The following is a 24,043-nucleotide window of genomic DNA, read 5'->3' on the forward strand; positions in this document are numbered from 1 at the left end:
GTTTAAGCACAATCGTGATTCAAGAGGTCTTAGCAACAGCTTCTGAATTTTCACAACTTCAAGAAATGAAAAGCAAATAAAGTAAAATAAAGTAAAGGCAGATCTTGTCAAAAAAGGGCTGTCAAGCTATGATGTCTGAAACTGAAGTGGGGGAATGACAGTGACGATAAGCTGAATAATGAAATGGAAGTGGATGGTAATAAATGTTATCGCCCAAGAAAAACAATTCATGGAAAGAATGCCATATGGTGGGGGAACTGAAAAGATCCAGGAAAACAAAACAGTGAATAATGAACAGGGCACAAATTATCCCAAATCTCTTGTTTCCTTCACAACAACTCTGTGAGGTAGCTTGGGCTGAGAGAGAGAGAGACTGGCCCAACAACTGGCTTTCACACTTAAAGAAGGATTAGAACTCACCATCTCTGATGCCTTCACCAACAGACCAAATTGGTTCTAACTCAAGGTGACAAACATACCTAATACTCCTTTCTCCTCTTTTTTCCCCCCACAACAACAATCATATGGTTGTTGCAAATCCAGCACTTCCAACAGGCATTTTTTTCCCTTCAGGAACTGCCAAGAAACATTGCAAATCACCGTCATTTTGTAAGTGTGAGCTGGTTGCGAAGGACCCAAAATATGATGCTGTGCAGCACTCATAACTTCCAAGGATGGGTCGTCAGAAGCTTTTTAAAAGGCTGTTGTTGTAATATCGGATGGTTATTAAGCAACTGATCAGAAGTCAAGGACTCCAAAGCAAAAAGGGCTCAACAGCTTCTGAGTCTTTACTGTTATCAACACACAGTGCCGAAAGGGTTTAAAACATGTTAAAGTGCCTATGATCTTTTCCCCCCATATTCCAGATATTATAAGAACTGTGCGGGCAGAAATTTAATAAGTGCAGTTCTCTGTGCGTTTTGGAGCATGAGTTAAATTACAGGCATATTTTACTCTCATTAAAACTCAAAAGTTTGTTTTGTTTTTGTGGTGGAATATTATCATAACACGTAATAAGATTTGTTGAACATAACTGAGAGATGCAGGAGCAAATTGGAAATAAGGGCATGACCTCTCTTTGTTTACACAGGGAATTCCCGTTGGGTCTTGGATTTAATATACTGCTGTTTCTCCACTCCTCATACCCAAAATTTTGTGAAGCTGCTAAGCATGGAAGGAAGTGGAGCCTTTAGAACAGGGGTTCCCAACTTATTTTGGGGCTATGCCCCATCTAAGCATCTTTAAAATCCTGATGCTCCCCACTTTGACGTATAATTCTTACTTTACCCAAAAAGTAAAGTATTTTGAATTTTAATAGGTGTCCTGGTTTTTTGTGTTTATTTAAAACACACACACACACACACACACACACACACATGTATTACCTGAATTGTATCCTTATTCTGCTTGTAATAAATTTAGGAATGTTATGATATTGTTAAGCAAACAAATATTCATTTCAAGCCTTTGATGTTTGCTTCGGATACACAAGCAAAGTGTTTCAAAAGCTGCTGTTAATATTAGTTTCCTTCAGAGATCAAAGTTAGAAGAAAGTGTAAAAAGCATAGGAGCATCCTGTGATTGCATTTTAATACTTGTATATACATTATTCATAGAACTATTCATAGATATTCTAAGAAATGCTGTTGTTCTGCTTTAGATATTGCACAATGCTGCATATTAGTAAATTAAATTTATATTTCACAGGTATAAATGTAGCAGATTGCTGTGGAACCTTACTTAAATTCATTAAGGACAGTTAAGGCATGTAACATTATAAAATATATATGATCTTCCTTCCTTCCTTCCTTCCTTCCTTCCTTCCTTCCCTCCCTTCCTCCCTCCCTCCCTCCCTCCCTCCCTCCATTAAGATCAGTTAGGGCATATAATGTCATGAAAAATACATGATTATTTCTTTCCTTCCTTCCTTCCTTCCTTCCTTCCTTCCTTCCTTCCTTCCTTCCTTCCTTCCTTCCTTCCTCTTCTAGTTCTTTCTCTCTTCCCAAATTGAAGGCTAACAAATCTTCCATTGCCAAATTTCCTTCCTTTTTGGATGTTTCCTTGCCTGGGATTCATTAAATATTTACATATAAACTGCCATCAAACTCCATAAATCCAATTCCTAGTTCCAATTCAACACTTGTGGTGGGACATTCTTAACTTTAAGTCTGCTGTTGGTAAGCTAATGCATCTGAGAAGTTTTTCATATGTTTGCATAGAGAGCACGTTATTCCAAGTTTCTTTATTTCTAAGCGTAAAAGAAGGTAACAAGTGGAAAAAATATCAATGGGATATTCTAAAGCATATATTATTATTATTTGCTAATGGCTAATTTCTCAATCCAGACAAGACCGAGTGACTATTGATGCTGCCTCCCAAGGATGGTCCAGACATTCCACCTCTTAGCCTGGGGGGTGAAATTATACACCTCTCAGAGAGGGCCCACAATTTGGGTGTCCTCCTGGACCCACAGCTGATGTTAGAGCACCATCTGTCGGCTGTGACCAGGTTCGCCTGGTGCACCAGTTGCGGCCCTACCTGGACCAGGAGGCACTTCAAATAGTCACTCATGCCCTCATCACCTCAAGGCTTGACTACTGCAATGCACTCTACATGGGGCTGCCCCTGAAGAGTGTTTGAAGACTACAGTTGGTCCAGAATGCAGCCGCGCGAGCGATAATGGGTGTACCTAGATACACCCATGTTACACTTATCCTCCGCGAGCTGCACTGGCTCCCCATTGGTCTCCAGACGCGCTTCAAGGTGCTAGTCATTACTTTTAAAGCCCTACATGGTTTAGGACCTGGCTACTTGAGAGACCGCCTCCTGCCATTCACCTCCCAACGACCAACGAGATCGCACAGGTTGGGCCTCCTCCGGGTGCCGTCAACCGGACAATGCCGGCTGGCGGCTCCCCGGGGGAGGGCCTTCTCTGTAGCTGCACCGGCCTTGTGGAACGAGCTACCTGCAGAGATCTGGACCCTCACCACTCTCCCAGCCTTCCGTAAAGCCGTCAAGACCTGGCTGTTCCGGCAGGCCTGGGGCTGTTGATTGATATCCAGCCCCGCTTAGATGGAATGGATGATGTGGACTTTTAATTGTATTTTTTATTCTTAAATTTTAAATGTTTCTTTTGTCTTGCTGTGAGCCGCCCAGAGTCCCAATGGGAGTGGGCGGCATACAAATTTTATTAAACTTTATTAAACTCTCTCTCTCTCTCTCTCTCTGGGGCATCTTGGCACAATAAGGCAATATTTGTTTCCCCAATACCTGAAATCCAGGCATTGATGACCTTTGTTGCCATGAGTTGTTGCATTTGTTAACCAAATTACACAATGGCTGTCAGAACCTAGTTGGGAAGGACACAAATAGTGATTACGTGGTGCTGGTTACCAAGTGCCCAAATTTTGATCCTGGGGCCATTGGGGTGCTGTGACAGTCATAAGTGAACATCATGTCACTTTTTTCAATGCCATAGATTTGAACCATTGCTAAATGAATGGACGTAAGTTGGATACTATCTGTAAGATGGAATGCACATCTCTAAGAGATTCCTTCTAAATTCAATTACTGGTAGATGAAATAATTTTTTGTTGTATTATTTATTTATTTATTTATTTATTTATTAGACTTATATACCGCTTCATAGGGCTTTCAGCCCTCTCTAAGTGGTTTACAGAGTCAGCATTTTGCCCCCAACAACAATCCGGGTCCTCATTTCACCCACCTCGGAAGGACGGAAGGCTGAGTCAACCTTGAGCCGGTGAGATTTGAACCACTGAACTGCAGATAACAGTCAGCTGAAGTGGCCTGCAGTACTGCACCCTAACCACTGCGCCACCTCGGCTCTCTAGTTATGTGGCCAGCATGGCTATTTATGCCAAAGGCTCATGGAATGCTATTACTTTCCCACCAAAGTGGTACCTGTTAATCTACTTGCATTTGCATGCTTTTAAACTGTCAGGTGGGCAGAAGCTGGCACAAGAATGGGAACTCACTGTATTTCATGGTGCCCGGGGCTCGAACCCGTGCCTCTCCAGCTGACAAGCTCCGTGTCTTTAACCACCGAGCCATTGCGTTCCCTCCAAGTGATATAACCAACTGCAATTTTATGGATATTTTCCCTTAAGATTGTAGACCTAAATGTATTGCATATATGCACTTATAATCATAGGAAAGAAAAGTACTATATTCAGAATTTAGTTCCCTAATGAAATATTCATATCCTTAAAAAGAGAGTGGGCTGTTATTACTGCTTTAGCTAAAGAGGCAGCTGAGTAGTAAGACACCAAATTTCATGGTTCTGGTTTCCCTAAAGGAAAATGAAAGGTCAGAGTTAGCATAATTCTTAATGGTGGCAACAGATTAACTAACTGCAGCCTTGCCAGCCAACTAATCAAAGATTAGTAGTGCCTCTTTTAAAGGAGAATTTTCCCCCTTTCATAATTTGTCCACTCTCCAGGTAAGACTATTGCAGGCCTCAGTTCTTGAAGTAAGGAATTGACAATTTCCTTTAAAAAATCCTGCAGCTTTGAATGAACTCTTGCCAGCCGATACACAATTATTAGGAAGTTATGTTTTCCTGCTGTTCAGGTCAAAAGTGAATCTTTTATGCCTTCAAATGTGAATGGAAAGCCCTCCCTATCCTGAATGTTGCTTTGTTTCGTTTGTTATTCTGTAAGCCAAAAGAGAAGATACCTAACAATTAACAATACTAATTAACTCTGCATTAATAAGAACTTCCCTTTTGCAAGGAGGGGTAGCTTGTTCCATTGAAATTATTCTTGAGAATTCTCATTTGTGTTTCGGGATAAGCTGAATGAGATCATCCCTTTTCTTGAATGTATATTTATCAGCCATCTTTTCGATTTGTTGTATATAAAAACAGTGGCGATCTCTCTTTGGAGCCGTAACTGATATTTGAAAGATTTGCAAAGCGACAGAACCGAAAGAGGGATTAAATAGGAGACGCACAATACAAAGTGGGTGGCTGAAAAGAAACGCCTTAAAGAGGTTTTTTTAAGGGATAAAAAGGATCCGTGACCCGTCAAAACCGCGTTCCACAAAAGCGCGGTCGACGAAATCGCGTATATGACGTCATCACAACGCGACGAAAAAGATCGAAAAATTGAAATAAAAATTAAATTACAGCAAGCCGATTCACATAAAGGTAAGGGTTAGGTTAAGGGTTAGGGTTAGGGTTAGCTTAAGGGTTAGGGTTAAAGCGTTAGCGTTACGTTTAGCGTTAGGTTAAGGGTTAGCGTTAGGTTTTTCGTTAGGTTAAGGGTTAGGTTTAGGGTTAGGTTAAGGGTTAGGTTTACGGTTAGGTTTAGGGTTAGGTTTGGGGGGGTTAGGGTAAGGTTTTCGCTTTATTTTTACATTTTTTGATCTTTTTCGTCGCGCTATGATGATGTCACATACGCGCTTTTGTCGACCGCGATTTTGTCGTCCGCGGTTTTGTGGTGGAACCAAAAGGAACTACCTTAAACAGATATGCTTGACATAATCAAATGTTGGGTGACAGACATGGAAAAAGTGAGAATGTATAGAAAGTAATCAAGGTCCAAAAGATTTAGCAGTTACCACAAAGATGATAGAATATACTGTGGAACATCACGGAATATTTCTGTGCTGTAGCATACATAGTATATTGTAAGTATTTTATAATAGTTTTATATTGTAAGTATAATATTTATATACTACTTGATGAAGTGGAAACCACACCAACCGTAAGCAGATAAGATTTACACGCCAATAAGAAGGCTGCAATATATAAACTGCCTCTGTAAGCAGCTTACGATGAGAGAAAATCAATTTGTACCAACAAAGAATCACAGTAATGCAAAGTGAAGTTTAATATGATTTCATATCTGTAGTTGAAAAGACCTTCAGAGTAAGATTTCAGTGCAAATTCTTATTTCTGGAAGCTAATGAAACTTTATTTCATTACTCCCTGTTCCCAATGGGTCAAAAAGGGATAATCTAAGGTCAGTGTTTCTCAACCTTGGCGACTTTAAGTCCTGTGGACTTCAACTCCCAGAATCCCCCAGCCAGCACAGCTGTGCTGGCTGGGGGATTCTGGGAGTTGAAGTCCACAGGACTTAAAGTCGCCAAGGTTGAGAAACACTGATCTAGGTTAACAATAAAAGCCATTAAAAATTGCTGTCTCGTTTAGTGAATGTATGGAATCGCTGGTGTTTATTGAACCACCTGTACAACCTGGCTGAAACCTTTAATCATGTTTAACCCACTTTTTTTTTCTCTCACTCATTTGAACCACCTAATCCTTGCTTAAAGACAGTTGAGTTGAGTTTGAGTTTATTGGTCTTGTATGCCACCCACTCCCGAAGGACTCCGGGCGGCTTACAATAAACAAGGGAAGGGGGGATAAATAAACAAAATAAACAAAATAAACACTTTAAAATACGCAACATTCACAGTTACCGTGGGGGCTGGATATTTCACAAGCCCCCCGGCCTGCTGGAGCAGCCAGGACTTAACGGCTTTGCGGAAGGCCTGGAGGGTCGTAAGGGTCCGGATCTCCACGGGGAGTTCGTTCCAGAGGGTCGGAGCAGCCACAGAGAAGGCTCTCCCCCGGGGAGTCGCCAGCCGACATTGGCTGGCGGATGGGATCCGGAGGAGACCTAACCTGTGAGATCTAATCGGTCTATGGGAGGTGATCGGCAGGAGGCGGTCTCTCAGGTACCCAGGTCCGATGCCATAGCAATAGCAGTAGACTTATATACCGCTTCATAGGCCTTTCAGGCCTCTCTAAGCGGTTTACAGAGAGTCAGCATATTGCCCCCAACAATCTGGGTCCTCATTTTACCCACCTCGGAAGGATGGAAGGCTGAGTCAACCCTGAGCCGGTGAGATTTGAACCGCTGACCTGCTGATCTAGCAGTAGCCTGCAGTGCTGCATTTAACCACTGCGCCACCTTGGCTCTAATGGTCCGATGCCATGTAGGGCTTTATAGGTGATGACCAGCACCACGCTTTCTGCGGGCCAGAACTGATAGAACAATTTAAGACTGAATCCCTGCCCCTTACGGATTGCAGGCAGCGAAAGGCGGATGAGAGAGAAGATGCTAGTGGAAGATGTAGCTGAATTTGAGTGAGAGAGAGAAAAAATAAATATGAAGGTCATATAGATGAATGTGATTGCTGCGTAGCTCGTGATGGCTCAAAACAGGTCTAATGCTTTTATTAAAAAGAATTAGTGCTAGGCCAGGCTTATGACAGCTGGTAGTGGTAAATCAAGAGAGATAGAAATCTTAACAGGCTCGTAAATCAGGAACTATCAAGAATTTGATAATTCCTTATGTTTCAATGATTTATAGGGGAGGCTAGGCGAGAGGCATTTGGAGAATGCTAAATAGACAGTGCTTTAGTAACTATGGTAATTTTTAAGGGGAAGACACTTGATCAATGCTGATGTACTGTAAACAGCTGAAAAGATCTGCATTAACTTTTATCCTGAGATTTCTGTGGGCAAAAGGCTTGATATGAAACCCCGTACTTAGAATAAGTGCCTATATTTGCCTTCGGTCGTGAGAGTGAGGAACCTTCTGAAGGGCTTTTGGTATCACTGATGTTATGATTGAAATATGCAGGGAGGGCCTTCCTCAGCTCCAGTGATTCTAAGAAAGCTGATTAAATTTGAACATGTTCCATCCAAATAAGCCCAATTCCCTCATTTATTTTAATTATCAGAGACAAAGCCTATGAACTATACTGCCGAGGTGGCGCAGTGGTTAAATGCAGCACTGCAGGCCACTTCAGCTGACTGCAGTTCAGCAGTTCGGCTGTTCAAATCTCACCGGCTCAAGGTTGACTCAGCCTTCCATCCTTCCGAGGTGGGTAAAATGAGGACCCGGATTGTTATTGGGGGCAATATGCTGACTCTGTAAACTGCTTAGAGAGGGCTGAAAGCCCTATGAAGCGGTATATAAGTCTAACTGCTATTGCTATTGCTATTGAGCCATGGTGGCGCAGTGGTTAGAGTGCAGTACTGCAGGCTACTTCTGCTGACTGCTGGCTGCCTGCAATTTGGCAGTTTGAATTTCACCAAGCTCAAGGTTGACTCAGCCTTCCATCCTTCCGAGGTGGGTAAAATGAGGACCCGGATTGTTGTTGGGGGCAATATGCTGACTCTGTAAACCGCTGAGAGAGGGCTGGAAGCCCTATGAAGCGGTATATAAGTCTAACTGCTATTGCTATTGCTATTGAAATGTCTTTTTGATCAATACTTCTCTGTTTTTGGTAATGCCAGGTTCCTTGGTTGTGAAACCTGACTGGCTTAATGGAACTGGATTTGATTTTTTTTTAAAAAAATTCTTAAGATTTAAATGTGTTTTTTTAAACAAAAAAAATCCAACTTCTTTAAGATTTTGGGGCAAACTTATTGGTTTTTCTGTTGTCTTCTGTAGTTTTTCCTTATTGAAACTGTTCGCAAATTATCTTTTTAGCACCTCCTTTTCCAATTTGATCTTTTTTAAAATTAGCTTCTTTAGCCCTAGAACCTTATTAACGATTGTTCTGAGATCAACAAAATACACTTCCTTGAACTTCAAGGCATTCACTGAATGTTGCAAATGGGATCTTGAAGCCTTAGTGGATAATCACTTAAGTATGAGCCAGCGGTGTGGGGCAACTGCCAAAAAGTCAATGCAAACTTAGGCTGCATTAACAGAGGAATAGAATCAAGATTACAGTAGTGCCACTTTATAATGCTTTGGTAAGATGAGGCTTTCAGCCCTCTCTAAGCGGTTTACAGAGTCAGCATATCGCCCCCCAACAGTCTGGGTCCTCATTTCACCCACCTCGGAAGGATGGAAGACTGAGTCAACCTTGAGTCGGTGAGATAGCAATAGCAATAGCTGTTAGACTTATATACCGCTTCATAGGGCTTTCAGCCCTCTCTAAGCAGTTTACAGAGTCAGCATATCGCCCCCCCAACAGTCTGGGTCCTCATTTCACCTACCTCGGAAGGATGGAAGGCTGAGTCAACGGTGAGATTAGAACCGCTGAACTGCAGATAGCAGTCAGCTGAAGTGGCCTGCAGTACTGCACCCGAACCACTGCGCCACCCCGGCTCTAATTTGTCCAAAGTTTTCCCTACTAAAGCTCTAGATATTCTTCTACATCAAATTACCATTCTAGACTTGTCTGGATTGGCTAGATCTGCATTCATGTAACATACAACTTTCCTAGACCTTATAAAGGGCAAGCACAGCTGAAGGGGCCTGGCTATATTAAATAGAGAAAAAGCAGGATACCATAGATGGCCTGATAGGATAAGAGCTTTTAATGACTTCTGGGGCTTCTGCCAATTCTACTTTCTCTCTGCCTTCACTTCCCGTGCTCTGTTTCCATCCCTAAACCTGTATAATTTTTACATGAGTATCATAGGTCATTTCTGCTTCATCTTTCCAGAGAAAATATTATCTGAATAAGCTGCTTTATTACATCATTTATCTGAGAACTGAAGAGCTTGCGACAGATTTCTGCCGCGCTAGTTCCTCTGGAGATGTAGATGCCTTTAGTAATATACTGAAGTTCAACAGGTGAAGGAACCAGGTGATGCTAATCTTGAAACTTAAGTTTGGAAAATGGAGCTCCTTTCAGAATCCTGCTTTTTGCTAGCACAAGGAGAATCCTTAACAAGCTGCATGGATATTAAAGTGACAGTTTGTGCAACGTCATACTATTTGCAAAAGGTGTAACTTGGAATTTGCATCGTGGTATCTGATGCATGTATTTGTCCCGTTGCTTCACCCAGAGACACCCTTCAACAGAATTCATTTTGATCGAAAAGTTTAAACTTTTTAGCTTCCTGCTGGATTTTCTAATGAACCCCAGTATAAGAGGACAGCCATATTAGTTTTTATAACCCTAAAATCCGAAAGAATTCAGTGGCAACTTTCCAAATTGTATTTTATAAAGTGTAAACATTTTTTTCTGAATAATAGCTCATTTTACCAAGATACATGGAAGGGTTCAATTGATGAAGAATTTAAATGCACTGGGCGAGGAAGATGACGAGGAAGAAAATTCCCTGGGGGGGGGGGGGCAGATTATAAGTGTTTTGTTGATTAAAAAATTATATTGTGTTAAAAACTTACTAAGTTCGTTCAGACTTTCTGAGACGACCTAAAACCTACTGAAGTACATAAACTCATTACATGTAGTTCCCCGACTTACAACAGTTCACTTAGCGACTGTTCAAAGTTACAATGGCACTGTAAAAAAGTGACTTACGGCCATTTTTCACACTTATGACCATTTAAGCATCCCTAGGGTCACATGGTTTACATTCAGATACTTGACAGCTTACTCATATTTATGACGGTTGCCATGTCCCATGGTCGTGTGATCCCGAGGTGGTGCAGTGGTTAGGGTGCAGTACTGCAGGCCACTTCAGCTGACTGCTATCTGCAGTTCGTCGGTTCTAATCTCACAGGCTCAAGGTTGACTCAGCCTTCCATCCTTCCGAGGTGGGTAAAATGAGGACCCAGACTGTGGGGGCGATATGCTCACTCTGTAAACCGCTTAGAGAGGGCTGAAAGCCCAATGAAGCGGTATAGAAGTCTAACTGCTATTGCTATTGCTATCCCCTTTTGCGACCGTCTGACAAGCAAAGTCATTGGGGAAGCCATATTCACTTAACCGTTTTCCTAATTTAAGAACTGCAGTGATTAACTTAACAGATGTGGCAAGAGAACTCGTAAAATGGGGCAAAACTCACCAACCTTCTCACTTAGCGACATAAATTTTGGGCCCAATTGTGGTCGTAAGTCGAGAACCACCTGTAGTCTCATGCTCACCTTTCTTGTTCTGGAACCGCTACTTTAAGACCAATAATAGAATCTCCCGGCGACTTAGATACTTATTGTTTATGCCAATCCAATTACTTATTTTGAATTCTGATATCCATTTTGCGCCCACTAATTCTGTTGTGCAAAGATATGGCCTGTCAGGAATCCAGAAAGGATGGTTGACAGATAATGGCGTAGATCACCTCAGAGGAAGGGGAGGTGAAGGTGTCTCCAGCGTTTGGGGAGGGAGGGGCGAACACTGCTGGAGCTATTTACACTGTTGGTGTAAATGGGGGAGGAGGAGGAGGAGGAGGAGGAGGAGGAGGAGCAGATCTGGTTCTCATGTTACGGTCCCTGTCCTATTTGCTTCTGCTGTATGTCAGAATCTGCTCTTGTCTATATACAAGGATTGGACTGCCACCTAGTGCCTGAAAAGGTGCATTGCTATTGTCCAGTACGGGCTGCAGTTCATCCCTAATGTGCTTGAGTGGCTGGAGCTGTAAGCTGTAGGTAGCAATTGTTTCTTTTTAAAAAAAATACTTTTTTTATTTTCCACTTTCATAACATACAATCACATGTATACTATTACATAGCCAATATCCTCTTGTATTAAGTAGTAATTACATCAGTTCCTCTTCCCATCAACGCCCAGAAAGATAAAAACCCATTATTGGCTCTTCTGCTCCCCATACACCTCTTTCTTCTACCTCTCTCCTACCTCCTTTCTTCCCTCCATCATCCTTTTCTACTCTACTTGCTTTTCCTTTCTCCTTCTCCTCTCTCCTCATTCCACTCCTCCTTATCCTCCTCATCTTCCCCCCTTACCCTCTCCCCTATCCCTCTCTTCCTATCTTTCTTCTCTCCTCTGCTTCCCACTCTTCCTCTCGTTGGTGTATTTCAGCTTCTGAGCAAACTCCATTCTATGTTGATGGTATTTATGCTTCCATATCCATAGAAAGTTTTTATTTTCCATTTTCATAACATATAACCACATGTATACTATTACATAGCCAATATCCTATTGTATTAAGTAGTAATTACATCAGTTCCTCTTGCCATCAACGCCCAGAAAGATAAAAACCCATTATTAGCTCTTCTGCTCTCCATACATCTCTTTCTTCTACTTCTCTCCTACCTCCTTTCTTCCCTCCATCCTCCTTTCCTACTCTACTTCCCCTTCCTTTCTCCTTCTCCTCTCTCTTCATTCCACTCCTCCTTATCCTCCTCATCTTCCCCCCTTACCCTCTCTCCTATCCCTCTCTTCCCATCTTTCTTCTCTCCTCTGCTTCCCACTCTTCCTCTCATTGGTGTATTTCAGCTTCTGAGCAAACTCCATTCTATGTTGATGGTATTTATGCCTCCATATCAATATACTTAACATATTAGATCTTCTGCTCTCCATACACCTCTTCCTTCTGCCTCTCTCCTACATCCTTTCTTCCCTCCATCATCCTTTCCTGCTCTCCTTCCCCTTCCTTTCCCCTTCTCCTCCCTCTTCATTCCACTCCTCCTTATCCTCCTCATCTTCCCCCCTTACCCTCTCTCCTATCCCTCTCTTCCCATCTTTCTTCTCTCCTCTGCTTCCCACTCTTCCTCTCTCCTATCCCTCTCTTCCCATCTTTCTTCTCTCCTCTGTTTCCCACTCTTCCTCTCATTGGTGTATTTCAGCTTCTGAGCAAACTCCATTCTATGTTGATGGTATTTATGCTTCCATATCAATATACTTAACATATCTTAGTTTTAAAGAAAAAATAAGAGAAGAAAGTATACATGTGCAATCATATTACTTTAAAATCTAACACCCCTCGTCAAGCCTAAAATATATCCCACCCTCCACCCCAACCCACCCCCAGCCTTCCCTCCCCCGACTTCCCAGAACCCCTACACGGTATAAATCTTTAACAAAAACAGTCTAAAATACTTTGGAAAAAAGAATAGAAAATTGATAACATCTTTACACTGAGCTTAGCTCCTCCTTGTTCTGTTTTCACGGTCTGCATTTCTGTCTAGCAAATCACTGAAATGTGGAAGTAGCCATTGAAGGTAATATTCAGTGGGATATTGAGCTCCTGGGGTGTATAGAGTAAAGAAAGATGCATTTGTGTAATCAATATCAATTACATTTATCCAGATCCTGGCCTGGTTTATGATCTAAAACTGTCAAAATCACCAGATCCTTCATTAATTCCATTTTGCGTAGTGGCTTCTGTGCTACGTGTTTCTTCTCTCTTCGCCTAACTTTTTGATAATGATGAGAGCAGATTCCAGAGATTTGCCTGGTTGTGCAAGGATAATTAGCTCCTGGCTGGACTAGGATTCAATCAAGTTGCAAATCTGGTGGGGAAATTAGTAGTCTGTAAAATATGAAATGAAAACAACCAAAATCTTGATCTGAACGAAGTGTGGGCCCACCCAAAAATTTCAGCATATTACATTATTGGGAAAAATTAGATGAAGGGAATTTTATAGACGTCCCTAATTTTATATATTGGGAAAGTTATAGCCTATACATCAATTGCTTATTGTAATAAAATATTGCTATTTTTATTACTTGTAGCTACACAAGCTTATGGAATTTTTATTTTGTGGTTTCCAGTGTAAATGGAAGTGGTGTGCATCTCTGAACATAGTTAACTTTTGGATTTCCTCTCTGTGCAGATTTCCTTTAAAATTGATTTTTTTTAAAAAAAAAAGACATTTAGAAATGGGTATCACCATGCAATGCATCCAAAAATATCCTTATTAAAGTGAATTTTCCTAGAGCAAATTTAGAAATATATATGTATACAAATGTGACCTGATTTAAACTAATGATACACATCATAGAAAAAAAAAGTTCATATAGATAAATCTTAATTATGGATTAGACAACCATGACGCGCGCCACCTAACAAGGCATTAATGAATGCAACTAAATTAATACATTATTAAATGCCTCAACTTTATCTTAAATACAATCAGAGTGTATGATAAGGCTATGGTGCAATCTTATATATGAAATAAAATCTAATGAATTCAGGGCATCCTAATCCCATATTTGAAGCCTTTGAAAAGGGGTTTAATTCCGTCAGAAGACAAATCTGCTTAACTTTATTGCTAGTTGTAATTCTATATGTCTTCCCTTCAGCATGGAAGCCAGTTTGGTGACTTCAGGCTAGCTGCTCCCTGAAACCGCACCCCAAGGTGTGGTGTTGTGGGGAAAAATAAGAGGACAGACTACTATCATCTTGAGTTGTGGAAGAAAAGGCAGGATACAAATAAAATAAATAAACATCCAATCTGTTCTACCTCTTGTGGTTGTTAAATCTGTATGTGGGTCTTAATATTCTTAAGAGCTTCAATTAAGTTACCCCATTCTTGGCAGATCATATTGGAAGGGATAGTTATCTAGTATCCTGTTTTTCACAAGGACCAACCAGTTCCCTGAGCCGAGGTGGCGCAGTGGTTAGGGTGCAGCACTGCAGGCCACTTCAGCTGACTGTTATCTGCAGTTCGGCGGTTCAAATCTCACCGGCTCAAGGTTGACTCAGCCTTCCATTCTTCAGAGGTGGGTAAAATGAGGACCCGGATTGTTGTTGGGGGCGATATGCTGACTCTGTAAACCGCTTAGAGAGGGCTGAAAGCCCTATGAAGCGGTATATAAGTCTAACTGCTATTGCTATTCCCTATGGGAGCAGACAAAGAAGATTTTGTCCTTCTCTGTCAAACCCAGCTATTTGTATTCAGAGGTATGCAGGTGTGGTTTTGGAGGGGGAAAAAAATGAAACCATCGTAATTATTAAACAAAGACACTCTCATCCTCTTTCCTGAATTCAGTCGAATTAGTCAACAAGATGAAAGGCACAGGAACTAGGCATAATAAGCGTTCAGCAAAGTCAACCGCCAGCTAATTAAAATAAATTACTCTTAACAGCAATGTTCAACCTGCTCTATGAATAAGAGAATGAATGTTTATCCCCACTGTCATTAAGTTATTGTGTTTTTCTTTTATCAAGCTCTTCATAGCCTTCTCCTAGTCATTTCTAATACCTTTCAATTAAGTATGTAGTTCATATTTAATCTTTAGCCCAAACAACCACACCTGTCATCTATTTGCCCAAATCTAAGGTTTTTTTTAAACTCAGAATGTGACTGCATCATTCTTTCTAATTTGGTACAATTTGCAATCAGTAATTTTTAATACTCATCTAAATTTCAAAGTCCTCAGACTTGAATATTGAAAAATCTATGGGGATCTCAAACATGCTGGGCACGAAAGGAGAGTTAAAGATATTTTTTGAGCTGGAAGAGTTATGTAAGAAAAAGTAGGAAAAAGATTCCAAAAGCAAGAATAGAAAGACTTAGTTACAAGAAATATCTGCAAGTTGTTATTTTTTGCCAAAGATACTATCACAGAGAACTGAAATGAAAGGGTTCAAACTTCAGCACTTGCCATATTCCAGATTTCTTGCTTTGAATTTATAAACTGCACATCAGTAGCATGTATGGACAACGCTGGCTAGGAAACAGAGATGAACACTGCCCCCTAGAGTCAGACACGACAGGTCAAGGAAACCTTTAACTCAAATTTGCAGAAATATGTCCTAGTTGACTTTGTACCTGGTGAGATTAGATTTAATTCTCTACCTTGGTGTGCCAGTTCCATTTCAGAGATCCACTGAAACATATTGTGTTGCCAGGGCTGTAAAAAGTTTCCACATAAAACATAAAAGTTTGCCAGAGTTGCAAAAAGTTTTGCGCTTCTTGAACCTTTAAATTTGGTGTTTGAAGAAATAAGGAATTAAAAAAAAAGCAGAATTTCATCTGGAAGTGATAGCCACAAGATACAGCAGCAAGTCAGAGCAATCGCTGGAAATCCTGGCAAAAATGTTGAGTCGATTAAAAAGAACATTTTGATAATCATTGATAAGACAGGAAGAGAGTATACGGGACAGGAGAGCAGTACCAAAATTCAGGATTCAAACATGAAGCTAAACATACTTCTAGGTACAACTAAAATCCAGACTAGGCCAATGGATTACTCGTTGAAAAGTATTATAGGTGTTGGTCAATTTACAGGCATTAATTTAGTGACCGTTTGAATGGTGCTAAAAAAGTTACTTATAGCAATAGCAGTTAGACTTATATACCGCTTCATAGGGCTTTCAGCCCTCTCTAAGCGGTTTACAGAGTCAGCATATTGCCCCCAATAACAATCCGGGTCCTCATTTCACCCACCTCGGAAGGATGGAAGGCTGAGTCAACCTTGAGCCGCTGAGATTTGAACAGCCGAACTGCAGAACTGCAGTCAGCTGAAGTAGCCTGCAGTGCTGCATTTAACCACTGCGCCACCTCGGCTCTTTACTTTACTTACAATTGGTCCTCACACTTAACAATGTTGCAGCTTCCCCATAATGACACCATCAAAATTCAAGCACTTGAATCACCTTCCTAGCTGGAGCCCAATAAGAAAAATTATGGGGGAAGCTGGATTCAGGTAACGACGGGCAAAAAGAGTCTGACTTGCTTAGTGTCAGACGTTCCAGTCCTAATTGTGGTAGCTGATCAGTACAATACAATACACAGTGGTTCCCAAACTTGGTAACTTTAAGACTTGTGGACTTCAACTCCCAGAATTCTCCAGCCAGCTCTGCTGGCTGGAGAATTTTGGGAGTTGAAGTCCACAAGTCTTAAAGTTGCCAAGTTTGGGAACCACTGCAATACAGTGCAATGCACTGGATTGCAGCCCAAGTAAAATAAACACTGTTGTTAGACCGAGTGAAGGCATGGTAGAAGGAAGAGAGAAATTGTGTTAGGAAACAAAATTATGAGTTGTGATGACTACCAGCCTTACAATTCTAGAAGCAAAATATAACTTGACTAGGGGGAAAAAATATAACTCATCTAGAAAATCCTCCGTGGAAGAAACTCATATTGTCGTAGAGAATAAACCTGAACTGTCCCAGAATGTATGGAATAGCAGTACGCCTCAGGGAAACACGGGACTCGGACTGGATTTTTATCTTTTCTTTTCAGGAAAAAAGAACCTAAATCTTGTTCTGTCCAAAAGTATACCCTTACCACAGCGGGACAGCACAGCTATTCTCTCAATACACAGTGCTATAAAGGCAGGAGTAGCTGGTATTTCCTGCCTGAAATTTGAATATAATCAACAATAGAAAAAGTTGTCACCAAATGTCATATATTTGCAGTATATTGATCATATGTGAGCCAATCACAAGTGGCCACCAGATGGCAGCAGAGAGTCTCAGTCTCCCTCCCACATATGTGAGCCAATCAAAAATGGCCACCAGATGGCAGCAGAGAGTCTCAGTCTCCCTCCCACTTGGCAGTGTAGTAAATTTGATTTGTGCTGCCAAAATATAGTTCCTGAATTGCTGTTAGGTGGGTGACGAATTATGGGTTTTCCCCCCAGATATCAGAGTCATAAACTCTTCCTGGACAAGCCCTTGTGTTAGTCAGAGCAGAGCATATAAAGGCATCGATGACTCATCTGCTTACCTTGAAATGTCTTTTGTTAACTATGCATTTAGAAATGATCTGGCACAATCGTTCTCTTGTTCGTTTGACCCCCAGGATTCCAAGATAGGATCTCTTGGCTTCAGATGATTAGGAAATCCTCACTTCTATGGTTACTTTTTTGCTCTTGCTATGCTGCTCTTTTCATCTCTACTCAGAGCTGAAATCTTAATTGAAGTCGTTCAGAAGAAATGCTGGTTTTCCTTCCAATTCCAGGAGGAGCCATCTAACTCTTTTAGAAATCCTTGCACAAGACTGCAATATTATCCCTGGCTTTTCTCTGTATTATCCAGAAATATTCTATTTATTCCTCCTTAAATGACATTTCTGCATAACACGTGCCCCCGTAACTCATGTTACTTCTTTTAAATCTCTCTCACTCTGTTTATAGCAGGAAACTTCGAAAATCCTTCACTGAACCAACAATCTCCATGTGTCTCTTCCTTCCTTTTTTCTACAGTTGAACAGTGTATAAAGTGAGCCACTTCTATGAATTTCCCTATTTCATGTTTCTGTCTTTGAAAACCCAATGCCTTACTCCCAACAACATGTCTTTTTTTCAGCCATTAAATAAAAGGTTACTCTAAAAGCTTTCTGCTTCTCCCCCATTGAAACAACTCTTTGAACTAGTTCTAATGTTCTAGTCCTAATTCTGATTCTAGTTTTGTTCCCACTTTAGGCATGAAAACCATCTGGGTCATTTGGGGCCAGTCACTCACTCTCAATCCAATCCACCTCACAGGATTGTTGTCATGGGGGAAATAGGAGAAAAAAAAGGAATATTAGTATGTTCCCTGTCTTAAGTTGTTTATGAAAAAACAGAGAATAAAATCTAATTTCCTCTTTGTCTTTTTCTCAATGAACAATGTCAATTCTTACCAAATATTATAGCTTCTTATCTGATTGCATTGCTTCTTAAGTAATTAAGATTATCCTTAATTATTTGTGTAATATTCCCTCCAAATTGCTAATTATTACTACTTGTTTCCAATTTTCTGAGCCACCAAGAATGCTACGATTGCGGCGGGATAGAAATTTGATAAACCTAGTTGTCTTTATCTTATTAGTCTTAAATATGAACTCTAATTATTAATTGCAGTTTTATACTTTTGGACCTCTGGACACGTAAACCTCTTTAATAACTCAAAATGTAAAGATCCCAACAGAAGTGGAACTCTGGAAGGCTTTAGTGTGAAATTAACTAACTATTGGATAGGATGCTAGTATGACTTGAGTTTGTAATTAATTAACTGCATTTCAGCAATTAAGAGTAATAAAGTCAAAATAAAACTAGACACTTTCAAAATTCACAACTGTCCTACGTAATTATGAAATATTTACACAGCTTTGGATAAGTCGAATGAATCTGTTATTCACTTAATGGTCTATATCAGTGTTTCTCAACCTTGGCAACTTGAAGATGTCTGGACTTCAACTCCCAGAATTCCCCAGATGTCTGGACTTCAACTCCCAGAATTCCCCAGCCAGCATTCGCTGGCTGGGGAATTCTGGGAGTTGAAGTCCAGACATCTGGGGAATTCTGGGAGTTGAAGTCCAGACATCTTCAAGTTGCCAAGGTTGAGAAACACTGGTCTATAATATGATATGTTCATACTACTGTAGTATATAAATATGTGACAAGGCTGCAAAAGAATGCTGGAGAAGGATTCCAAATTTGATTTACATTTTTATTCCCCTTAATATAAAAGTATCTTTTCCCCCTTCACCCCTGAGGTATATATTTGAGTGCTGCTAGGCAAGTCCATTAGACTGTCTTTGAGTTTAGCATTCCTATAGCAAAGTTGTACATTTATAACTTAGCAACAGCAAGAATATGTTAACCTCTTATTATCATAGGTTACCTTTAAAAAAAATAGAGTATGCTTGAATTTCTGGAAGGGATTCAGTGAAGTCTTTATAATGTATTATGCTGTTTTTTTTAACCAAATATTTTTTGCCAGGTTTCCTAGAATGATAGAGATAATACAATACTGTATATATCCATCTCTACCTCCCTGGACAAACTAAAATTGTGCTTGATACTTTCAAACCCCTACTGACTTTCATTTGATTAAAGGAAACAGCTTCATTAGAGAAAGAAAGCAGACCAATTCCCTGCAGATCTGAAAGTTTCCCAGGTGTATCACTGTGCAGGTATGAGGAAAATGCAATATCATTTTAGAACTGCCTAGAAACCAAAGTTGTATTACCCTTATTTTCTGATGAGATTCAAAATGGTTAGCTCATCAAGAAAACGTCAGAAACAAAAAATTTAAAAAAAAATCAGTTTCTGCATTTCTGATCATTTCATCACTCTCTTTTTCTTAAATCAGGACTTTGAAGTTTTCATATGCTATCAACTAAATTCTTTTTACTGAAGATATGCAAAATGCACATAAAAATAGCAAGTAATATCCAAGTATCTGTTTTGGGGTCTTTGAGTGATTTGATGGTATTGGATGCCACATTGCTAACAATGACATTAATAGCAATAGCAATAGCAATAGCAGTTAGACTTATATACCGCTTCATAGGGCTTTCAGCCCTCTCTAAGCGGTTTACAGAGAGTCAGCATATCGCCCCCAACAACAATCCGGGTCCTCATTTCACCCACCTCAGAAGGATGGAAGGCTGAGTCAACCTTGAGCCGGTGAGATTTGAACCGCTGAACTGCAGATAACAGTCAGCTGAAGTGGCCTGCAGTACTGCACCCTAACCACTGCGCCACCTCGGCTCTTTAAGAGACTATGGAGTATTTTCCTAACACAACATCCCAAAATGGGATTAGAATGGAATTGGAAAAGAACCACCTTTTCTCCTCACTGCATATTAAATTGTTTAGATATTCATGGAATTGCACGTTATGTACATATTTAAATCTGTAATAAAATGTAAGTACACTTTGCCAACATTTTCTGAAATACAATGGATAATAAGATTTATCCCAATTGGAAAAAAAAAAAAAGAAATACACATTCATACTCATCACACTATTTCCTTTGGGGGAAAGGACTGTAATACACATCGAACAAGAAAGAAATAATGAAGCAAAAAAATTAAAGAACTGAGACATGAAAAAGATAAGGAAACATACTTAAAAGTAACCAAGACCACACAAGACTACTCCATAACTATCTGTCCTTGGGAAATATCCTGCTACTACACGCATATATTGCTTTAGATACAGCCTTCTAGTCTCTCACCTCAACCTTTCTGAGGACCTCATTAAGTCCATCCAATCACCACTTTCCTGATCCTTCCCCTTTCTCTTGATCTATTTACACTTTCTTCATGTTTTGTTCTGAAATCTGACTTCCATTTATCGTGTGTTATCTGGCCAACCTTCTGTATGCTGGCTGCTGTATTTAACCTAGCAATAGCAATAGCAGTTAGACTTATATACCGCTTCATAGGGCTTTCAGCCCTCTCTAAGCGGTTTACAGAGTCAGCATATCGCCCCCAACAATCCGATAGATAGATAGATAGATAGATAGATAGATAGATAGATAGATAGATAGATAGATAGATAGCAATAGCAATAGCAGTTAGACTTATATACCGCTTCATAGGGCTTTCAGCCCTCTCTAAGCGGTTTACAGAGTCAGCATATCGCCCCCAACAACAATCCGGGTCCTCCTTTCACCCACCTCGGAAGGATGGAAGGCTGAGTCAACCTTGAGCTGGTGAGATTTGAACCACCGAACTGCAGATAACAGTCAGCTGAAGTGGCCTGCAGTGCTGCATTTAACCACTGCGCCACCTCGGCATATAGTTGTCCAGTCCACCCATTTTAGAGAGAGAGTGAAATTTCCTGAGAATGGGCTCCAGCATGAGTCCAAAACGTTGGAAGACTAAACCTGTGTTCATATAGTATTTGGACCGTTTCACTTTTTACAATAATTCTAATTTCACTCTATTTTTTTTTCCATTTCTTTCCTTTTTCTCCCATGTTACTTTTTTTTCCCTCAAGAAGAAACGGTCTTCTGCATATTCAGAACTTCTCATTATCCCCATCACTAACTTCCCATTAGGTTTTAGCTAATTATCTCAATACTTCATCATAAACAATAAAGCCGCTCACGCTTTTAAATTTACATTCCTTCTTTTAAAGGCTAAAATATGTTTTTACTTCAAAACACGCATTTGAAATACGTAGGGGATCTTTTTTCTGTAAGCGGAGATATTCTCTAGCTATCCTCTTTATTTTTTAAGTTTGTGAATGGCCTGCTCGATTTTTTTCTTTTTTTGTAATATCTCATCACCATCCATCAGTTCATGACACACAGCAGAATAATTTCCTCCCGGGATCGCATTTTATTCAGAAATCTTGAATAATTTTTTCTAAAAACTCATCGCTAGTTCTTCCATTGTCACCGTTCAACCAAGCATATCATGTACCTATGAATTCTTACTTTTGTATTCTACCCATCGTAATCACGGTTGTGGCAATTCGTATTTTCTGACATATTTTAGCCTTTCATCCATAATTAAATCCACCCCTTCAATTCCCCAACCACAAGATCAAGCCATTTTCATTTAGATATAATAGAAGAGAATATATATATATATATAAGGCTCACGGTTCAACTGCGGAGGCCTTGATGCTCTTTAACCTTGGTTATTTGCTTGTTTCATTACTCCTTCGATCAGTTCTAATGAGTGTAAGGTTTACTCCCTGTTTATATACCAGCTTGTCATGCCAGGGTTGGTGAAGGTGTGGTTTTTTTTCCTCTTTGGTACTTCCTGGATTACTGTTTTGTCTAGTTTTAATTCTTGCTTATTTGGGCGCTGGTTACTGGAAAGGAAGTGTTCTGATCTTTTGTTTCCTCCTTAGCTCTACTTAGATCTACCACATTATTTTCCCTTTTCAGACTTTCCCAGAAAATGTATTTACATTATCTTTCTCTAATGTATTATTTCATATTCTCTCGCATTCCTAATTGCAATCCTTGTTATGGCGTGGTTATCACTAGGATGAGTCCCTATCTATTAATTTCTGGTGCCCATCATACTCTGGATCATTTGAGATTTCCATATTAAAAGTTAGCAATAGCAATAGCAGTTAGACTTATATAGCGCTTCATAGGGCTTTCAGCCCTCTCTAAGCGGTTTACAGAGTCAGCATATCGCCCCCAACAATCCGGGTCCTCATTTTACCCACCTCGGAAGGGTGGAAGACTGAGTCAACCCTGAGCCGGTGAGATTTGAACCGCTGAACTAGCAGTCAGCTGAAGTGGCCTGCAGTACTGCACTCTACCCACTGCGCCACCTCGGCTCTTCAGAAACGATGAAATGATTGAGATTTTAATGGTACTAAATAATCTCTGCTTTCTTCATTTCAATGCAATCTGCTGTTTATTATTTTTGCTACCTTGTTTACGTTCATAAATTGATATTATTATCTATGAATTATATATATTTTACAAGCATTTAGCAAAGTTTTAGCATCTGAATCATTCCCTGATTATGGTAAGGACATTTGGGGCAATTTTACTCCAAGAATACTTATCCTTAACGTAAGGATTCCTTTGCAAGCCAATATGATGCTCAGGTTCCATAACATCTATATATGCTCTGTGCTGGTACAAACTCAAAATGCTAACTGAGGAAAGTAAAAATGCTTATGGAGTAGAGCATATTAATAAGTTTAATATTAATAAGTGAAATAAGGTTGTTTTTTTCTTCCAAATTGTGGAAAATCTGATGGCTGCATAGAAATTTCGAAACTTGATATCCCTTTAGAACAACGCTGCTTAAAACTGAAAGTCAACTGTCCCCAAAATGTCAATATTCTTGTTTGTAGTTTTACTCATCACTTCTATAAACGTTAACGCCTATTACATACTTATGAATAATAGGTCAACGAAGATAGAAGATTCATATTTTATTTAATTAAAATGATAAATCACCTGTCCACATGCTAAATGCTTGTAAAAATATATAATTCATAGATAACAATATCAATTTATGAACGCAAACAAGGTAGCAAAAATAATAAACAGCAGATTGCATTGAAATGAAGAAAGCAGAGATTATTTAGTACCATTAAAATCTCAATCATTTCATCATTTCTGAAGCAAAAGAGAAAGTTGATCTCTTTGGGTTTGCAGTTTCTTAAATGGGGGGGGGGGGTGCACTAGAGAAAAGTGCCTGTGACTTTCTACCCTTCTAGCCTTTCTCATTCTTCCTGGTTATACTCTCTGACCAATGTTTTTCCATCTGTATGTCCTTTTTTCAGGACTGGGAAATTCAAGTGAATTATGAAATTAAAAAGCTGATAGAATGGCTTACCTGCTCCCCAATTTCCCCTGGAAAAGATACACTATATTGCCAAAAGTATTCGCTCACCTGCCTTTTACTCGCATATGAACTTTATATTGGCTCCCAATAGATGTTCAGGTGCAATTCAAGTTTCCTGGTTATTGCCTTTAAAGCAGTGTTTCTCAACCTTGGCAACTTGAAGATGTCCGGACTTCAACTCCCAGAATTCCCCAGCCAGCGAATGCTGGCTGGGGAATTCTGGGAGTTGAAGTCCGGACATCTTCAAGTTGCCAAGGTTGAGAAACACTGATGTAGTGTATGTGCTGTGGTGAAAAAGCAACCAGCAATAAAAGCAGCATTAAGAATGGTTTGCTAAAAATGGGAAAAGACAAAATTCTTGTCTGAAAGATCATGAAAGTCGGACTTTATCTGCTTTTCCCTTCTTT

The 24,043-nt window shown here is 40.0% G+C and overlaps 1 protein-coding gene across 3 annotated transcripts in view; it reads right to left on the bottom strand.

The window, feature by feature from the left end:
• The window catches only part of HS3ST1 (heparan sulfate-glucosamine 3-sulfotransferase 1), a 75,767-nt gene that overhangs the window by 36,927 nt on the left and 14,797 nt on the right, over nucleotides 1–24,043 (bottom strand). The window contains exon 1 of one of the 3 annotated variants that reach the window (XM_087701936.1): nucleotides 21,917–22,003. The exons of the other annotated variants lie outside the window; for them this stretch is intronic. The gene's annotated coding sequence lies outside the window, so the exon portion shown is untranslated. Of the gene's footprint in view, nucleotides 1–21,916; nucleotides 22,004–24,043 lie in introns of those variants that run through there. 3 annotated transcript variants of the gene reach the window in all.

The sequence above is a fragment of the Thamnophis sirtalis genome, unplaced genomic scaffold, assembly GCF_051295495.1.
Source record: "Thamnophis sirtalis isolate CommonGarterSnake01/CBP01778 unplaced genomic scaffold, rThaSir2_p1.2 scaffold_15, whole genome shotgun sequence".
Taxonomy (NCBI): Eukaryota; Metazoa; Chordata; class Lepidosauria; order Squamata; family Natricidae; genus Thamnophis; species Thamnophis sirtalis.